Genomic DNA, 19,493 nt, shown 5'->3' with positions numbered 1-19,493 from the left:
CTTATTTGTTCTTAAGTCTTCCAAAGCCATCTTAAATTCTGATTCTAATTCTTGATCACTCTTTCTTTTGAGTCATCTGTATTCTGAGTGGTTTCATGTGTCCCACCACGAATTCCTCTCCTGTGCCAACCTCTTCGTCTCAGAATAGAACTTGCAACCTACGTCCTCAATTGTTTTCTGAATGCATCCCAATATCTGTCTTATCTGCACTTGCCACATACTTTCTCAGTTATTTGCTGGATGTATTCCACTCTCTGTCTTCCTGTACAGTTTTTGCCCTCTACAGCTTCCTCTAGTACCATGGAAGTCAGAACCTGATGTCTTAACAGATGTTGTATCATCCCGCCCCTTCTCCTTGTTAGTGTTTTCCACATATTTCTTTCCTCTCCAGTTCTGCACAGAACCTCCTCATTTCTTACCTTATCAGTCTATAGCACCACATCTCAAATGCTTCGATTCTCTTCTGCTCCGGTTTTCCAACAGTCCATGTTTCAATGGTATAGAATGCTGTGCTCCAAATATACATTCTTACAAATTTCTTCCTTAACTTAAGGCCTGTATTTCACATCGGTAGACTTCTCTTGGCCAGGAATGACCTTTCTGACAGTGACAGTCTGCTTTTGATATCCTCCTTGCTCCATTCGTCATTGGTTATTTTGCTGTCCAGGTAGTAGAATTCCTTAACTCCGTCTAATTCGTGACCGTGAATACTGAAGTTAAGTTTCTCGCTGTTCTAATATCTGCTCTATCTCATTAGATTCGTCTTTCTTCGATTTACCATCAATCCATATTCTGTACGCATTAGATTGTTCATTTCATTCAGCTGATCATGTAATTCTTCTACACTTTCACTCAAGATAGTAATGTCATCAGCGAATCGTATCATTGAGATCCTTCCACCATGAATTTTAATCCCACTACTGCACCTTTCTTTTATTTCCATCACTGCATCTTCAATGTACAGATTAGACAGTAGGAGTAAAAGTCTGTATCCCTGCCTCACACCCTTTTCAATCCGAGCACTTTGTTCTTGGTCGTCAACTCTTATTATTTCCTGTTGGCTCTTGCACATATTGTATATTACACACCTCTTCTTGCGGCTTATGCCTATTCTTTCTTAGAATGTCGAACATCTTGCAGCATCTTACATTGTCGAACGCTTTTTCCAGGTCGACAAATCCTGTGAACGTGTCTTTATTTTTCTTTAGTCTTGCTTACATTATCAATCGCAAAGTCAGAATTGCCTCTGTCGTACCTCTGTCTTTCCTAAAGCCAAAGTGATCCTCATCTAACATTTTCTCAAATTTCTTTTCCATTCTTCTGTATACTTATCTCGTCAGCAGCTTGGATGCACGAGCTGTTAACCTGATTGTACGATAATTCTCGCACCTGTCAGCTCTTGCAATCTTCGGAATTGTGAGCGTGATATTTTTTCGAAAGTAAGATGGTTTTTCACCAGACTCTTACATTCTACACACCAACGTGAATAGTTGTTTTGTTGCCACTTCCCAATGATTTTAGAAACTTTGATGGAATGTTATTCATCCCTTCTGCCTTATTTGATCGTAGATCCTCCAAAATTCTATTAAATTCAGTTTCTAATACTGGGCCCCTATCGCTTCTAAACCTTCATCAGACAAATCTTTCCCCTCTTAGAGGGCTTCAGTGTTCTCTTTCTACCTGTCCGCCCTTGTTTTTAATTTCATCGAATATTGTTTTGACTTTCCTATATGCTGAATCAGTCCTTCTGTTGGTCATTTCTTCTTCACTTTCTTCATATTTTACCTGCAGCCATTTCGTCTTTGCTTCCCTGCACTTCCCATTTATCTCATTCTCCAATGACTTGAATTTCTGGATTCCTGAGTTTCCCTGAATAATTTTGTACTTCCTTATTTTAGAGACCAGTTGAAGTATTTATTCTGTTACCCACGGTTTTTTCGCAGTTACCTTCTTTGTACCTATGTTTCCCTTCCCAACTTCTGTGATGGCCCTATTTAGAGATGTCCATTCCTCTTCAACTGTACTGCCTACTGAGCTGTTCCTTATTGCTATATCTACAGCCTTAGATAACTTCAGTCCATACCTCATCATTCCTTAGTACTTCCATATACAACATCATTGCGTATTGATTCTTCCTGAATAATTTTTAAAATTCAGCCTACTGTTCATCACCATGACATTGTGGTCTCAGACTATATTTTGTCCTGGGTACGCCTTACAATTCAGTATCTGATTTCGGAATCTCTGTCTGACCATGATGTAATCTAACTGAAATCTTCCCGTATCACCCGGCCTTTTCCAAATATAATTCTTCCCCTTGTGATTCTTGAACAGGGTATTCGCTATTACGAGCTGAAATTTATTACAGAAATCAATTAGGCTTTCTCTTCTCTCGTTCCTTGTGTCAACCCCACGTTCTCCTGTAACCTTTTCCTCTACTCCTTCTTTTACAATTACATTCCAGTCCCCCATGACTATCAGATTTTCATCCCTCTTTACATACCGTATTGCCCTTTCAATATCCTCATATACTTTCTCCATCTCTTCATCTTCAGCTTTCAATGTCGGCATGTGTACCTGAACTATCGTTGTCGATAGTTGACAAGAACAGTCCTATCACTGAACTGTTTACAGTAACACACTCCCTGACCTACGAATCCCACTCCCGTTACACCACTATTGGTATGACCAGAATCCTTATCCTCTCCGCATTTCACCTCACTAACTCCTACTATATCTAGATTGAGGCTTTGCATATCCATTTTCAGATTTTCTATCTTCTCTACCACGTTCAAGCTTCTGACATTCCACGTCCCGATTCATAGAACGCTATCCTTTCCTTGGTTATTCAATCTTTTTCTCATGAGCACCCTCCTTTTGGCAGTCACCTCCCGGAGATCCGAATGGGGGACTGTTCCAGAATGTCTTGCAAAAGGAGACATCATTATAACACCTTCTCAATTACAGGCCACATGTCCTGTGGGTATACGTTATGTGTCCTTAGTGTAGTGGTTTCCATTGCCTTCTGCATCCTCATGCAGTTGATCATCGCTGATTCTTCCATCTGTAGGGGCAGTTTCCCAGCCCAAGGGCAAGAGAGTTCCCTGAACCTCTGTCCGATCGTCTGCCCTCTTTGAATGGTAGAGAGATAGTATGGTTCGATGAACCCTCTGCCAAGCACTTAAATGCGAATTGCAGAGTAATCATGTAGATGTAGATATAGATGTAGGCAAGTCCGTTGGCAGAATGAAGGTGACTTCTTATGCAGGAAGTCTTCGCCTCCAACGCTGATTATTCTTCTACTTCATTTCCCTCACGCCAAATGAAGCATATTCCCTTTTGTTTTCCTATGTCGTAGATAGACTGCAGGTGCTCAGGTTTTTATTGCGATACAGCAAGGACGCTTCATCATATGGAGCATGCTGTAAATTAAGAAAGGCGCATAGAAATGTGCTGTCAGTTTGCGGTTTCAAATTGTCAGCTTCTTTGCCTGCTCGAGCCATGTCTGTCTTTCAGGTGGCTTTGTATTTTTTTTTCTTGAAAAGCAGTCTTATTTTGTCTTTCAGCTTTCTTGTAGGACTCGCTCATCACATGCATCCCTTTTAGGAGTTTGAAAAAACCAAGATTGCATTCTGTTTTGAAAACCTTTTCATACATTCAAGTTTATACATGTTCCTTCCCCACTCATTGGTACTTCTAAATGTACATTTTATACATCTTTCGAACGCTGAGGGTGCCACGTAAGTGCTTCCATGAATTATCCTTTCTAATGTAGTGTGTTGCCACTTTTTCAAAAGAAACTATATGACTCCTTGTAACCTGCATAACTTTTCATACCTTTACTACTCGATTTTTAAGAATATATGCATACTGTAATGTGCGAGTACGCCTGGACATAATGCCATGTTCCAATCTGTCACAAATTGTTTTTCTTGGAATTTTCGTGATCAGCTTGCTCAGATAATCACATTTCTAGACTTACGAGCTATAAAATATCTCAAACAATTTCTGTCTTTGATCTAATTTTACTTTATCTTTGCACTTGCACCTTGCAGCTACCTTACAATTATTCCACAAACTCGACCAATCAGCTTTTGTTGCACTTCTTTTCCGCTTGAATTAGTATATATGCTTTTCCTTTCTGATAACCGTCTCAAATGTTTCTCCTCTATTTCCATCCTTCGCGTTTACTTTTGCAAGTTATTCGAGGCAAAAAAGTTATCGTTACAGCACATCTTGTTAAACAATGCAAAAGGTGGGTTCTGATACGGTAAGCATATTACACTTCCATAACATCACTTCCCTGTGCTTTTATTTGCAGTTGTCTGAGCTGTTTCATTAGCGTTGTCTATTGACTGTGCGTGAACACCATTATCTACGCCATTTGAATTTTCAGTTGAATGATCCTGCACTTATCGCCAAGCACGTGAAATTCCCATATCAGTAATAGTTTCTCATGACGTAATAACTCCGTTTCTTTACTATAATACGTTGTTAATACTGCTAAATGTGTTAGAGTAATCATATTAAATGAGCTTAAATAAGTTTCCCTTCGTATCTGGAACTCTTGGTTCACTACCCTTACTCTCAGAACTACATACTGGTCGATACTCTGATAAATCATCAAACAAAGGAATGTCTTCTACAGAAGAATCTCCATTGTTGCCCTCTTCAATATATCAATAATAATAATAATAATAATAATAAGCCAATCTGTGCAATAGTACTTAGCCTACAACCATATTTTACCTTCTTGATTGGGGTTTGTTTACTGTTTAGACGAAGGGGTACTATTACGCAGGACACCTTCATTTCTTGTGTTTTTTGATGGAGAATCTGGCTGCAGAAAATCATCCATTCGTGCTTTCTCTAAGGTCACTTGTAACATTAATCTGGAATGGTTCATGTTATGTTGCCAGCCAAAAGACAAAATGTAAGCTAGGTTGGGCTATATGCAATACAGCGCATTCAACTTTAACCAGATTCATTGAATGTTACTGCAATACTTTAATATGACATTCAAATATAGTAATCATACTTATAGTACTATGACTTCGCAATATCAATAGACTACATATCAAGCGAGGTGGCGTGGTGGTTGGCGCACTGGACTCGCATTCTGGAGGACGACTGTTCAAACCCGTGACCTGCCATCCTGATTTAGGTTTTCTGTGATTTCCCTATATCGCTTCAGGCAAATGCCGGGATGGTTCCTTCGAATGGGCACGACCAGCTTCCTTGCCCATCGTTTGCTAATCCGATGGCACCGATGACCTCGCTGTTTAGTCCCCTCCAACCAACCAATAAACTACACAACTGATAGAAAGCGTCAAAAATGACCTGCTGGTCCAACAAAGACCGTTTCTCTTCCATTACATTGACAAAAAAGTTCAGTGATACCAACATAACTGTGCATGAATATACAAACTGTTTTTTTGTTCTTTTTTTTTGTTTGTTTGATGAAACAAAATCTTAAAAGAAGTTACGATAAATAGACACACAGGTATGAGAGCAAAATGATCGTAATGGTAGTTGCAATGGTACTACACTGAAGATATACGGAGCTTGTCTTTATGATGTTCGGACATCTTATTTGTATGGCGGATCAGTCAGTGGAACGGCTACGATTTAATTTCACAGTCAAAATGTTAACTTGGACAACACAGTGATATCGTAACTCCATGTTCCCCCAAAGTGTAGTTACGCGAAGTTAGTGCTGAAGGATATGGCGTCTCTGGACCAAATTTTCATTCAAATTGATTATTGAAATTTTGGATTCCACTGACGTCAAGTGAAAGTGCTACTGCGGGTTAGCTACCTGTAGGGACAATAACGTCACAATCTAAGATGGCTGTAATCCCACGCCCCTTACTAATGACGCCATCACAATCATGTGGAAAAACACCCCCCCCCCCCCTCTACACCATCGCCTTCATCCTCCCGCTCCCTCTTCTTCAACACCACTCTCCAGACATTAGTGATGTAGTATTAAAAAGAAACAGCCAAGAACAACATAGCATTTTATCAACGATAAAAATGGCACAGCCAGTCGCACTGTAGCCCCCGTTTTACCATATTGGATGGGCTCTAAAGTATCAGAAAGATCTGAATTGATTGCACCATATTCAAAAGTGTTCATCAAAAATTAAACACACACCAAACACTCACGTCAAAATTGCTGCTTAAAACATGACTGTAAGCTCTCTATGTGCCCCCAATGCTATTTTCGTGCCTAAATAGTTATAACACACTAAACATAGAGTTGAAACTTTATGTTAGACTTAAATCAGACGATGTAGCAATACTAACCTCAAAAATCTACAACTGAAGAAAGGATACGTTTGCTAAAATATTATGCGAAGCAGGCAGATAAACAAAAAATAGGCGATCTGAATTACTACCATCTGAAAAAATGCTACTAGTTCAATATCTTCAGACCTACAATCGGTATAAGGCATAATGCACTTTTAAGTATTTCCATTTCTAAATTGTTCTGTGGTGCTTGCTATCTCCACGTCTAAAAGACGTAAATGATGTTGGCATTTCAATCTCAGACTATGTTGTTGTTGATTTACGGAATAAACTGTAATTGCCTGACATGTTCACAACTTTTTCACTAATGTTTCACCTTAGCACGAGTTTAGAGGATGGGGTCATGTCCTACAATGTTTTTATTTTTTATTTTTGGAGTCATTAGTCTTCTGACTGGTTGAATGCGACCCGCCAAGAATTCTTCTCCTGTGCCAGCCTCTTCATCTCAGAGTAGCACTTGCAACCTACGTCTTCAATCATCTGCTGGATTTATTCCAATCCCCTTGGCAGTGTTTTCCACACATTACTTTCCATTCCGATTATGTGCAGAATCTCCTAATTCCTTACCCTATCAGTCCACCCAATTTCCAACATTCATCTGTGGCACCACATCTCAAATGCTTAGATTCTCTTCTGTTCCGGTTTTCGCACAGTCTATGTTTCACTGCCATTCAGTGGTGTGCTCCAAATATACATTCGCAAAAATTTCTTCCTCAAATTAATGCCTGTATTTCATATTAGTAGACTTCTCTTGGCCAGGAATATCCTTTTTGCAGTGCTAGTCTGTTTTTGATTTGCTCCTTGCTCCGTCCGTCATGGGCTATTTTGCTGCCTTGAGAGCAGAATTCCTTAACTTCATCTACTTCGTGACCATTAATCCTGATGTTAAGTGGCTCGTTGTTCTCATTTCTGCTACTTCTCATTATTTTCGTCTTTTTTCGGTTTACTCTCAGTCCATATTCTTTACTCATTAGAATGTCCATTCCACTCAGTAGATCATGTAATTTTTCTTCACTTTTACTCACGATAGCCATGTCATCAGCGCATCGTATCATTGATACCCTTTCACCTTGAATTTTAATTCCACTCCTGAAAATTTCTTTGATTTCCATCATTGCCTCTTCGACGTACAGATGGAACAGTAGGGGCCCTGCCTTACAGCCTCTTTAATCCGAGCATTTCGTTCTTGGTCGTCCACTGTTATTATTCCCTCTTGGTTCTTGTACATGTATATTATCCGTCTCTCCCTATAGCTTACCCCTACTTTTCTCAGAATTTCGAACATCTTCCACAATTTTACATTGTCAAACGCTTTTCCCAGGTCGACAAATCCTATTACTGAATCTTGATTTTTCTTCCATTATCAACCGCAACGTAAGAAATGCCTGTCTGGTGACTTTACCTTTCCTAAAGCCAAACTGATCGTCATCTAACACATCCTTGATTTTCTTTTCCATTCTGTTACACACTAGAAAAATATAACTTATGACATTCGTTGGCAATTATTGTTCTTGTTACGAACGGTTCAGGCCTGCACCAAATTGTGTATAATAACAACTTTAGAGGAATGCTGCAATATTTACAAATCGCAGCTACGGTACTAAAGCCCTATAAAACATTTACAGACAGTACTTCCCATAACCAGCTATTAAACAATACCAAAATATAATCAAGACGTGTGATGCAAAAACACACAGCATAGCCAAAAGACAAACGAACTGACCGAACACCATTTTAGGAAGGCACGACGAAGGTTTTCGGGAGAGATCTTTATTGCGCTGCAACACACAAGGGAAACTACACCAATCAGATTGTTTACTTTCTATACAATCTGACCAAAGACGGTGGTTGAACAAGACAGAGGTGCAAATGTCCAAAAATAATGGTAGAACTAGACAGATGAAAGATCTATATTTTGAAAAATACAGCCTGTTCCACCAAAATAAAATAAATATCATAAGTAATGATTTCAGCACAGAAACACACACATATACACGAACACACACACACACACACACACACACACACACACACATACACGCGCACGCGCAGACACGCACAATATGCTTATCATATTACACAAGTACAATTACCGATCGCTGATCACGAACGAAAATTTAAAAAATTGCACCGAAAATTGTATTAAGTGTCAAAATATCTAAGATTCCACGAAAAAAATCACTTGCCTCTACTACTGAAGCTTAATTTTTCTATAATATTTTTAAAAAATACATAAAGCTTGCATATTAACACTACTTATAAAACTTCAGAGAAAGTAGCACTTGTAGGTGACCGAAGTTTAATTGCTGTACCGCTCATTTTAAGAAAAATCATTATTTCCTTAACCAAATTGTCTGTACAAATAATCGTATAGGTCGGGAAACCACAACTAAAGAACTTGCACATAATATGACGGTCAATGAATCGATTTAAAATCAAAGATGATAAAATAGTCTATATTAAACTGAATGGTATCCAGTGTGTGGCCAGTGCTATAGCGTGCAGTTCTACTGGACGCCTGCCAACATATTTTAGTCTGTTGACGACTGCCAAGGATTGTATGTCTTAATTTTTTGTTTCCCCGCGGATTTTGAGGTTGGTTTTATTCTATCAGACTTGGATTGTCACATTTTGGAGTTTTTTTACTAAACATGCACGATTCGGATCGGATGTCCATCTGCCAATTCATCCATGGTTTTATCAAGGACTGATATGTTGTTATAGGCACTTACATCTTGGAAGTCGTGGTACATTAAGTATTAGTTTTATATGACCTGAAGATATACCCCCAGGGTATGAAACCACTTTTCTGAATGGTGATGAAAGGACGGGGACAACACAAACACCCAGTTCGTGGGCAGAGAAAATCCCCGACCCGGCAGGGAATCGAAACCGGATCCCGTGATCCAGAGGCAGCAACGCTAGCTACTTGACCACGAGCTGCGGACTATTGAGTCATGATCTGGCGAACAAGGTAAGCAGCGTTCTACGGCTGTTTGCTATGATGGTGTGGTGTATGTTAGCGTGTAAACGTTGAGTGACGATAGGAGAATATAAGACGACTTAGACAATATTTCTAGTTGGTATGATGAATGGCAGTTAGGTATAAAAGTGGAAAAACATAAGGTATTAGCTGATGAGTAGGAAAAACAAACCCATAACGTTCTAATACAGAATAGTAATGTGCTGCTGAACATAGTCACGTCGTTTGGTGCAACGTTGCAAAACGATATGAGGTGGAAAGAGTATGTGACGATTGTGGTAAGAAAGGCGAATGATCGACTACGGTTTCTTGGGAGAATTTTTGGAAAGTCTGATTCATATGTAAAGGAGATCGCATGTATGACTCCAGTGCAAGCTATGCTTGAGTACTGCTCGAGTTTTTGGGATCTGTACCAAGTCGGATTAAGGTAAGATATCGAAACAATTCAGAGGCGGGCTGCTAGATTTATTACCAGTCGGTTCAAACAACACGCAGTTGTTAGGGAGATGCTTCGGGAGCGCGAATGGGAATCCCTAATGGGAAAACGAAGTTCTTTTCGAGAAACACTACTGAGAAAATTTAGAGAACCAGCATTTGAATCTGACTGCTGAGCGATCCTACTGCAGTCAACATGCATTTCGAGTAAGATCCACAAAGACAAGATACGATAAATTAGGGCCCTTACGGACGCATACGGATAGTCGTTTTTCCCTCGTTCCGTTTGCGACAGAACAGGAGAGGAAACGACTAGTGGCGGTACGAGGTACCCTCTACCACACACCGTATGGTGGCTTGCGGAGTTTGTTTGGAGCTGTGTCCATGGAGTCTTTCGTGTTGGCGTGTTTCAACAAACTCTCTTCGGTTTACTGACGTGTCATTTCGAATTAAGCACTCGAGTTTTCGAAAGTTGTCTCCGCCATCGTCATCAGGAGTTGAAATCACTGACTGCCAGGGCTGGCACAGTGTTCTGATTATATAGAACTGGCAGAGTGTGTAACTTCCAAAGAGGGTCCGAGTGGAGTGTGTACGGAAGGCAAGCGGGGCAGCTCCAAGCGGCTCCGCCACACCGCGGGAGCTAGTGAATCACAAAGCCCGAGCGGCTCAAATGGCTCTAAGCACTATGGGATTTAACATCTGAGGTCAACAGTCCCCTAGACTTAGAAATACTTTAAACTAACTAACCTAAGGACATCACACACATCCATGCCCGAGGCAGGATTCGAACCTGCGACCGTAGCAGCAGCACGGTTCCAGACTGAAGCGCCTAGAACCGCTCGGCCACAGCGGCCAGCACCACGTTTGAAACTGCCGCTCTCGCGTCCCTACAAGCGTCAAGAGGGCGTCTCTACTTTCGTTCAGTATCCAAAGCACGCCCCCATGCCCTATTTTGTACCCTTGGTCTCTGTCAAAATTATTACTGTTTATTACAAATTCGGCCGCTTCTTTGATAACATAGTCCAAGTAAGATGTTGTTTGAGACAAAACTCTCAATTTTTATTGCCAGTTGTATTTTATGTCCGTTTTGTAGTCAATGTACCAACGGCCTTGCCGCAGTGGTAACACCGGTTCCCCTCAGATCACCGCAGTTAAGCGCTGTCGGGCTGGGCTAGCACTTGGATGGGTAACCATCCGGTCTGCCGAGCGCTGTTGGCAAGCGGGGTGCACTCAGCCCTTGTGAGGCAAACTGAGGAGCTACTTGATTGAGATGTAGCGGCTCCTGTCTCGGAAACTGACACATGGCCGGGAGAGCGGTGTGCTGACCACATACCCCTCCATATCCGCATCCAGTGACGCCTATGAACTGAGGATGACGCAGTGGCAGGTCAGTACCGTTGGACCTTCATGGCCTGTTCGGGAGGAGTTTAGTTTTTGGTCTGTAGTCAATGTAGACGTTGGAGAAGGTGGTGATGAGTTTTACTGTGGCATCTCGCTGAACCGCAGATAGCAAGTAAAAGTCACTGAGTTGGAGTAAGGGGAGGCAGTGAAATGGAAGGATGAGGTGGAGTTGAATGTTGAGACTAGGGCTAGAGAGAAGGACATACACAGGAACGCATCTTACCGTTGAGTAGCGGAAGATTCGGTGGAATAGGATGGATAAGGAAATGTAGTGATGCAGCTGGATTGTAGGGAATAAGATAGTGGATGCCAGGATTCGGTTTTCCAGTTAATATATTGGATCCTTAGGTACTCCAAGAAGAGAAGAGGCTGTGAGAAGAGGATGGGTTGGTACAGGATTCAAATTGGGGAAGGTATTCTAATGTGGAAGCAAGGTGACATCTTTCCAGGATTTCAGTGTTTTTGTAGAATTTAGGGGAGATACAGAGCCAGGCAATGTTGGCATACGTTAAGATGAGGTGAATGAAGGATTGACAGGTGAGAACAATTGTAGGACGTAAGGCCCAGGTTCGGCCTGGCAGTAGACTTAATCGTTTTAGCCGGTTTTGCGTTTTCTGTTGTGGGGTAAGGAGGTGTGTATGTCGGCTTTCTGTCGAGGATTAATCTGAAATACTTTACTGTGTTTGGCAGATGGATGGGTTGACTATAGACGGACAGGTGAGCATCTGGACGACGGAAACACTTAGTGAGGCGACCAAAGATGGTTGCTTGGCTTTTCTGTGAGTTTATTTGAAGTTTTCACTTGTTGCACTACTCGACCAGGACATTCAAGTGGCTCTGGAGGGAGACATGGGAGAGCTGGAACAAATGGTGGGTAGTTGGGTAGGCAGTGTAGCCACCTTGTTGCAGGAGGTAGGTGAAACTGTAAATGTCGTGTTACTAGAGTCTCCCGTCGGGTAGACCGTTCGCCGGACGCAAGTCTTACGATTTGACGTCACTCCGGCGACTTGCGCGTCGATGGGGATGAAATGATGATGATTAGGACAACACAACACCCAGTTCCTGAGCGCAGAAAATCTCCGACGCCGCCGGGAGTCGAATCCGGGCCATTGGGATTGACATGCTGTCACGCTGACCACTCAGCTACCGATGGCGGACTAGGAGGTAGGTGGGAGGTGGTGACATGGGAATGTCTGCAGTGCATAGGATGTGAAGGAGGGGGCACAGCACAGAGCCTTGAGGCACTTCTGCAGTCGGGTGAAAGATGCGGAAGCAGATGTGGTTGATTGTAGCACATGTAGAACTCTGGTGAAGAAGGAATGGTATAAAGAGGGCGAAGTTAACGTAGAGGGCATAGGTTTGCAGCTTGAAGTACAATCCAGGATGCTGGAGTTTCATAGGCTTTCTGGATGTCAAGGGAGACAAATGTGAGGGCGTTTCATTTATTTTGGTGGGAGATAAAAGGGGTAAGGTAAAGATGTTGGTCGTCGGTGGAATAGGACGAAAGCCTCATTGGATGCCGGTAGGTGTGTTCCAAGGTGCTGACGGCTTATTTGGGTAAGAATGGTTTAAAGGATTTTGGGCTTGTTACTGTGCGACCGTGGGATCTATAAAGCTCTACGAGTAACTATCACGGTCGTTTCACCTGCCATCCAGCACTGTTTCCGGTCCGCCAGAGCTTTACATTTGTTCGGCTGCAGATTTTTATCTCTGGTCAGATGTCAACGTCTACTTGCAGACAACAGCTCTGTCAGTGAATAATGCATTAGTGCTGCTAGCCGTATCTGATAAATCGTTACTATATATTTCTTACAATAAAGAGATATTGAGCAATGGATTACTCGTCATGCTGGTACGTTTTAAGTTGAGATATGTGTGCCATGAACACTTTCGCACTGTGCACACAGGTAATATTCAGTCTGTTTATTTGATAAATCTGTTGTGTTCTGCAAGTATTTCTGATTGTCAAGCGACAGGACATGAAAATTTTCGTACAGTTTAAATTATCAGGTAGCGTGTCTCTTGGTAGAATTAATTGTACCAACTGTAATATATCAAAAATTATCGAGCAGTGCGGCGTCCGCGTCGCAGTGCGAGCAGCAAAAAGCGCAATAAATCATGAGCGTGTGACGAGATACAAAACGCGCCGTCATCTGCAGACGCCGCTCGCTCTTCTGAGAACCAAAGCGGAGTTTAATGGTCGTAAGTACTCCCGTGGCTCACGCCTACGTAATGACGTCTGCACATCTACTTCTGCAATCCATAGATGTTTTTCCGATACTATCGCTCAAAATAAACATCAGCGCTAAGTGGTTGAAAACGCGCGCGCGCCTGTGTGTGTGTGTGTGTGTGTGTCCTGTGTGTGTGTGTGTGTGTGTGTGTGTGTGTGCGTGCGTGCATGAGAGAGAGAGAGAGAGAGAGCTTCCACATGTGCTACTCCAACAGTTAAATCACTCCAATGAAATTATGGAAACTAGAAAAAATCTGTCATGGCAGAGGCATCACGTTGATCCCATGTAAACACCATCTATACCCTTACAATGGTCCAATTTTTGAAAGAAAAAGAGTTCACAAGTGTTTTCAGGTGTGCCACATTTAACTGAAACCAATCATTGATGACCATATCCCTTAGAGATACCAGCAATTCTAAAACAATGGAAAGAAGCTTGGTGTACATTTATTTTCTCATAAAATTATCTTTCATATCATTTGTTTGCGTTCGTATTAACAAATTCAGTTTTCATGACAAATTTCTTAGATGTAATGCCGTTATGTACATAGGTGCCGCGGGTTTAGTGGAAACGCCAATAGTACTACCCAGTCGAAGCAGGCTAAACACAGCCTGGATAAATGATCAAGACAATAAGAGCATTGTGATATTCGATCGGAAGACAGCCTATCCTGAACGGTTCCCGTGTAAACGCTTGTACAGGATTTTTGTCATTTACTTTTATGTATTGATTACTACGAGGGACATTCAATAACTAAAGAAACAAACTTAAGTGAAAACCGGCTGAAATCTTTTCTCGAATCGTTTTACAGTACGGTGAAAGTTGTAGGAAGCAAGGAAATTTGTGTAAATGGGTAGAACAGAAACTTGGATTCGCCGTCTGAACCAGAGTCCAAAGGACAAAGAAGGTTAAAGAATTTGTGGAAAAATGGCTCAAACAAGAAGACATATATCCTTGCACGATGTTTAAAAAAAAAAAAAAGAAACTAGTTCATCGTTGGGCAAGTGTATTGATATTACAGTCAATTGTGTTTGCACTGATGTGCCAAAAATCTATTTAATCGTTGGGCAAGTGTATTTATATTAGTGGGGATTGTGGGGGGATGTAGTAAAAGACCCATTTTGTAACAATACAGATTTAGCTACATCAGTTCGTCTCTTTAATTATTGAATGTCCCCCGAACATATATGTCAGCCCACAGAATCCTTCGGTTCGTAAGAAGAAAACTAGAACACTCATTAGTCAGCTGATACCCTGGAACATTGTTCACCTTTGATAATTGCCTCATTTCGCCGAGGAAGAAACTGCTGATTAGGTACGATAAAGGTACTGAACTATGGAGACGGTGATCGCTCCGTTTCAAACGCTGCTCTAACTTGTCCTAGATATTTTCTAAAGGCTTAAGATCATGTGGTTTTGCAGACCAATCGAGAAGTGACAGAATTCCTCAGCGTTCATCAAACCAGGAACGTAAGCGTGCGAAGCTCTTAACAGAGCTATCTTCATCTTGGATGCCATAGGTGTTCATTACACACCCATCATGAAGTTGTAGAAGAAAGGGATAAAGGGAATAATTCGTCCACCGAGAATTCTGGAATAAACATCTTGGCTGATGTTTTCGATAACTTTAATGAGGAGGCGCTAGTCACGGAACGGAAAACACCATAAAAACATAGCAGAAACAGTTCTGGCCTGAGTTACATACTCTATGCACTGCAGCTTAATTGCCTAGTTGGGCCGTTTCACAGTGGATTATTTGTACCGAAATCCTGGCCAAAATTATTTATCATAGTTTTAAACGTTTAAACCACTCCCGTTCACTTTCAACTTAATTGTAAGTGTAAAAACCTCTAAACTATTTCATTGCCATACTTAGAGAGGCACCTGGGACGACTTGGTATGTATTTGTTAGTTTGCCTGTCTTTCAGTTTGTGACAACTAGTTACCACAAATTTTAGTGTTTTGGCTCGAAAATTCCAACACAGACATTTGAGATACTTTTAACGTTATATATAGATATTGGATGTGATATGACTACAGGAATGCTTCTATTAGGATAGCCAAATGCCCCGTCACACAATGATTTGCCGTAAATAGTTGATTTGGTACAATTTCTCTCAGCATTTTCTTAAAACTAGTCTCTCAATCTAATTCAGTAATTCTAGCTACACTGAAATGCCAAAGAAAGTGGTATAGGCATGAGTATTCAACTGCAGAGATATCTAAACAGGTGGAAAACGGCGCTGTGGTCGGCATCGCCTATATAAGACAACAAATGTCTGGCGCAGTTATTAGATCGGTTACTCCTGCTACAATGGAAGGAGGTCAAGATTTAAGTGAGTTTGAGCGTGGTGTTATAGTCGGCGCACGGGCAAAGGGACACTGCATCTCCGAGGTAGCGATGAAGTGGGGATTTTCCCATACGACACTTTCACGAAAGTACCGTGAATATCAGGAATCCGGTAAAACATCAAATCTCTCATTGCGCATTCCGACGGACTTGGGCAATTCCAGAAGTACAATACGTAACCCCACACGTCCAGTATTGCTACAGAGTGTCTCAAGGAAAACTCTTCTGAGTTTAATCACTTCCGCTGGCCACCGAACTGCCCAGACACGAACATTATTTAGCAAATCTAGGATGCCTTACAACGTACTATTCAGAGAGATCTCCATCCCGTCGTACTCCTGCTGATTTATGGACAGCCGTGCAGGATTCATGGTGTCAGTTCCCTCCAGCACTACTTCAGACAATGCCATGTCGTGTTGCGGGACTTCTGCATATTCGCGAGGGCCATTCACGGTATTAGACAGATGCACCAGTTTCCTTGGCTCTTCAGTGTATATGTACAGGGGTATTTCGTATGCTCTGTTATACAGAGTGTTGTGAAATTCCTGTTACAATCTTTTAGGAGTTGTAGAGGGGCGTGAGTACATAATATTTTAAACAGGAACCCCTGTGCGGTAACGTACCGTTTCCGTTCTACGACGTTACCAATTCAGATGTTTAAACGGTTCCACGTCTGCTGAGGGAATGAGAAAAGTCTCAGCGTTGCTTGTCCTGTAATTCAATAACGTGACAGCAGGACACGTACTACGTAAGACGGTCACCGGATTTCATTCAACGTCTGACTTTCTGCAAGACATTCATTGCTGTGCGTCTCCGATGCAGTAAACATGGTTCGGTACACCTTATCTGAATACACAGACATGTTCCTTGTTTATGGTGGAGCTCGAAGTAACGGAAGAGCTGCTAGTTGGCTGTATCATGAACGATTTCCGCAACGTAGCACACCATCACATCGCACAAACTGTGTGCCCAAGTTACGTAGCGGCTCCGTAAAAGAGATACCTTCACCGTGAGGAGGCAGGACTGGTATGCACCACGGCGGCGCCGCCCTCCCAAATCTGAATAAGGTGTACTGCATCGCTCTGAAGAGAACCGGTCAACGAGTACTGGAAAAATTGCGTGTGCAGTGGGTGTTCGTTACGGTACTGTCTGGGGCGTTCTGCGTGAGCAACAATTACATCCTTCTTACAAAGGGTACACACTATGGGTCCAATCGATTTTACTCAACCCGTTACCTACTGCACGTGCTTCCTACACCGCTGCATCGACACACCTATGCCTCCACGTTCAGTTCTGTTCACAGGTGAATGAAGGTTCCATGGGGATTGTGTTCTGAATTAGCGAAACGGCCATCTCTGGGCAGATGAAAACCCTTGTGCCGCGCAAGTTCAGGGCTGACGGGTGGACACGTATTCTGGACGATCATGTGACTGGGACGTATCTCCTTCCACTCAAGCTAACTGATACTGAAAACTTTATCTTCCTACAAAACGTATTGGACCCGTTCTTGGAAGCTGTGTAACTGAATGTCCGTCAGGAAATGTGGTGTCAGCATGATGGTGCACCACCTAACTTATCACATGCGATCGGAGATATCGCAACAGATGATACGGTGAAAAATAAATAGGCCGAGGTGGTCCAACCACGTGGCCGGCGTGATCGCCAGGTTTTACTCCTATGGGCTACTTCTTGTGGGGTCGTACGTAAAGTGTAAGCTACGAGACTCCTGTAGAGACAGAGCAAGATCTGCTGGCACGAGTTCTGGCCGCTGCACTAGAAACTGAAGAGACACCAGGAGGGATGGAGTGTGTGTACCAGAACAAGCTTCGTTGGTACCATGTCAACGTCGGAGGTCACCACATCGAGCGGCTGTTGTAATGCATCAGTACTGTTCTGTAGGTATGGTATGCTGACTTCATTTTTGTTTTGGAATAATGTAAACAAGTTATGTTTAAGTATTTACAAATGGGAAAGTGATAAAGGAGTGTTTCGTTACGTTTCCTTTCGAATTGTTACCTAATAATTGTACTGCGTGGCGCCTAATTCAGTTTCTCAAATAGAAGTGGATAAGTTAAGCACCTGAATTAAATCCGTTGTAACTCGGAAACAGTACGTTTCTGGACATGGGTTCCCATTCAAAACATTATTTACTCAAAAAAAAAAGTTTCAAATGGCTGTAAGCATTATGGGACTTAACATCTGAGGTTATTAGTCCGCTAGACTTAGAACTACTTAAACCTAACCTAATTTGTAGATGAGATCGTGATATTTGGGAAGAGAACGGATGAAGAATACTTGTGAGCATTAACGAACATTATTCTACACATATGTTTAGAGTAGGTACAACCAATCTTTATTGCACGAATTTGCGTGAGATTCCTAGTTTGTAGATTCACTAGTACGAAAATGAAAGTACGAGTTTACTTTTTCAAAAAATTTAATGTTCAAAATTATTTTAACTGCGTAGAGTTTTCATGGGAAAGGAAATATTGATTGATCTGTAAGTATGGATTAAATAAATGCAGTTAATGTAGAAATATATACCACTTTAATCAGTTATGAAAATCACTATTTTTATTTATACATTTAGTTTTCATATCGATAGTTTCAATCTGCTTGTTCAGAATTCAGATCTTAGTCGTCTTCCTGAAATTCATCTTCCTCAGCAGTCTGTTCCGGACTTTTATCACAAGGACCAATGTCTGAAGTAGCAACGTATCACTAAACTAAAGCTTACTACTTTTCATTTGGCTTTTCCTTGCTGCTAAGAAGAATCTGTACAAGACATCCCTGTTAAAAATCTCTCTTAAGAGCAAATAGTTTCCCGTTGTGTCCGCCAGGTACCAGCACTTAAGACTGTAAATATAGATCAATTTCATCTTCGTTGAACAATCCCATTATTATCTCCTTTGCTTTGTACTATTACACCGTCTTTGACGTTACTTCTTTTCTGGTTATGTTAAGTGGTTCGGTTTCTAATTTTTATTTAAAAATACTAAGCATTGTTTTAAAAGATCACTAAATGTGTATAAATAGAGTTTTAAGGGTTCACATGAGTTATTCAGTTTACATATTTAGTTGTAAGGTGGTTTAAATTTAAACACACACGAACTTTTCGATAAAAATAAATAAAAACAGTATATTATTTTAAAGATCTTATTTTGCGCAGAGCATAGTTTAGTCATCACCAACATTTTGTTTAAGAAGCAAGAAAGAAGGTGTATACGTGGAAGAAACCTAGTGGCACCGGAAGCTTTCAGATTTATTATACACTCCTGGAAATGGAAAAAAGGACACATTGACACCGGTGTGTCAGACCCACCATACTTGCTCCGGACACTGCGAGAGGGCTGTACAAGCAATGATCACACGTACGGCACAGCGGACACACCAGGAACCGCGGTGTTGGCCGTCGAATGGCGCTAGCTGCGCAGCATTCGTGCACCGCCGCCGTCAGTGTCAGCCAGTTTGCCGTGGCATACGGAGCTCCATCGCAGTCTTTAACACTGGTAGCGTGCCGCGACAGCGTGGACGTGAACCGTATGTGCAGTTGACGGACTTTGAGCGAGGGCGTATAGTGGGCATGCGGGAGGCCGGGTGGACGTACCGCCGAATTGCTCAACACGTGGGGCGTGAAGTCTCCACAGTACATCGATGTTGTCGCCAGTGGTCGGCGGAAGGTGCACGTGCCCGTCGACCTGGGACCGGACCGCAGCGACGCACGGATGCACGCCAAGACCGTAGGATCCTACGCAGTGCCGTAGGGGACCGCACCGCCACT

At 42.0% G+C, this 19,493-nt stretch overlaps 1 protein-coding gene and 1 pseudogene across 1 annotated transcript in view; both read left to right on the top strand.

The window, feature by feature from the left end:
- The window catches only part of LOC126481909 (atrial natriuretic peptide receptor 1-like), a 925,501-nt gene that overhangs the window by 198,297 nt on the left and 707,711 nt on the right, over positions 1 to 19,493 (top strand). The gene's annotated exons all lie outside the window — the stretch shown is intronic.
- On the top strand, positions 10,831 to 10,948 carry LOC126482756 (5S ribosomal RNA; annotated as a pseudogene).

The sequence above is a fragment of the Schistocerca serialis genome, chromosome 5 (assembly GCF_023864345.2).
Source record: "Schistocerca serialis cubense isolate TAMUIC-IGC-003099 chromosome 5, iqSchSeri2.2, whole genome shotgun sequence".
Lineage (NCBI taxonomy): Eukaryota > Metazoa > Arthropoda > Insecta > Orthoptera > Acrididae > Schistocerca > Schistocerca serialis.
Note: the sequence above shows the minus strand (reverse complement) of the source record. Positions and strands in the feature narration are given on the sequence as shown.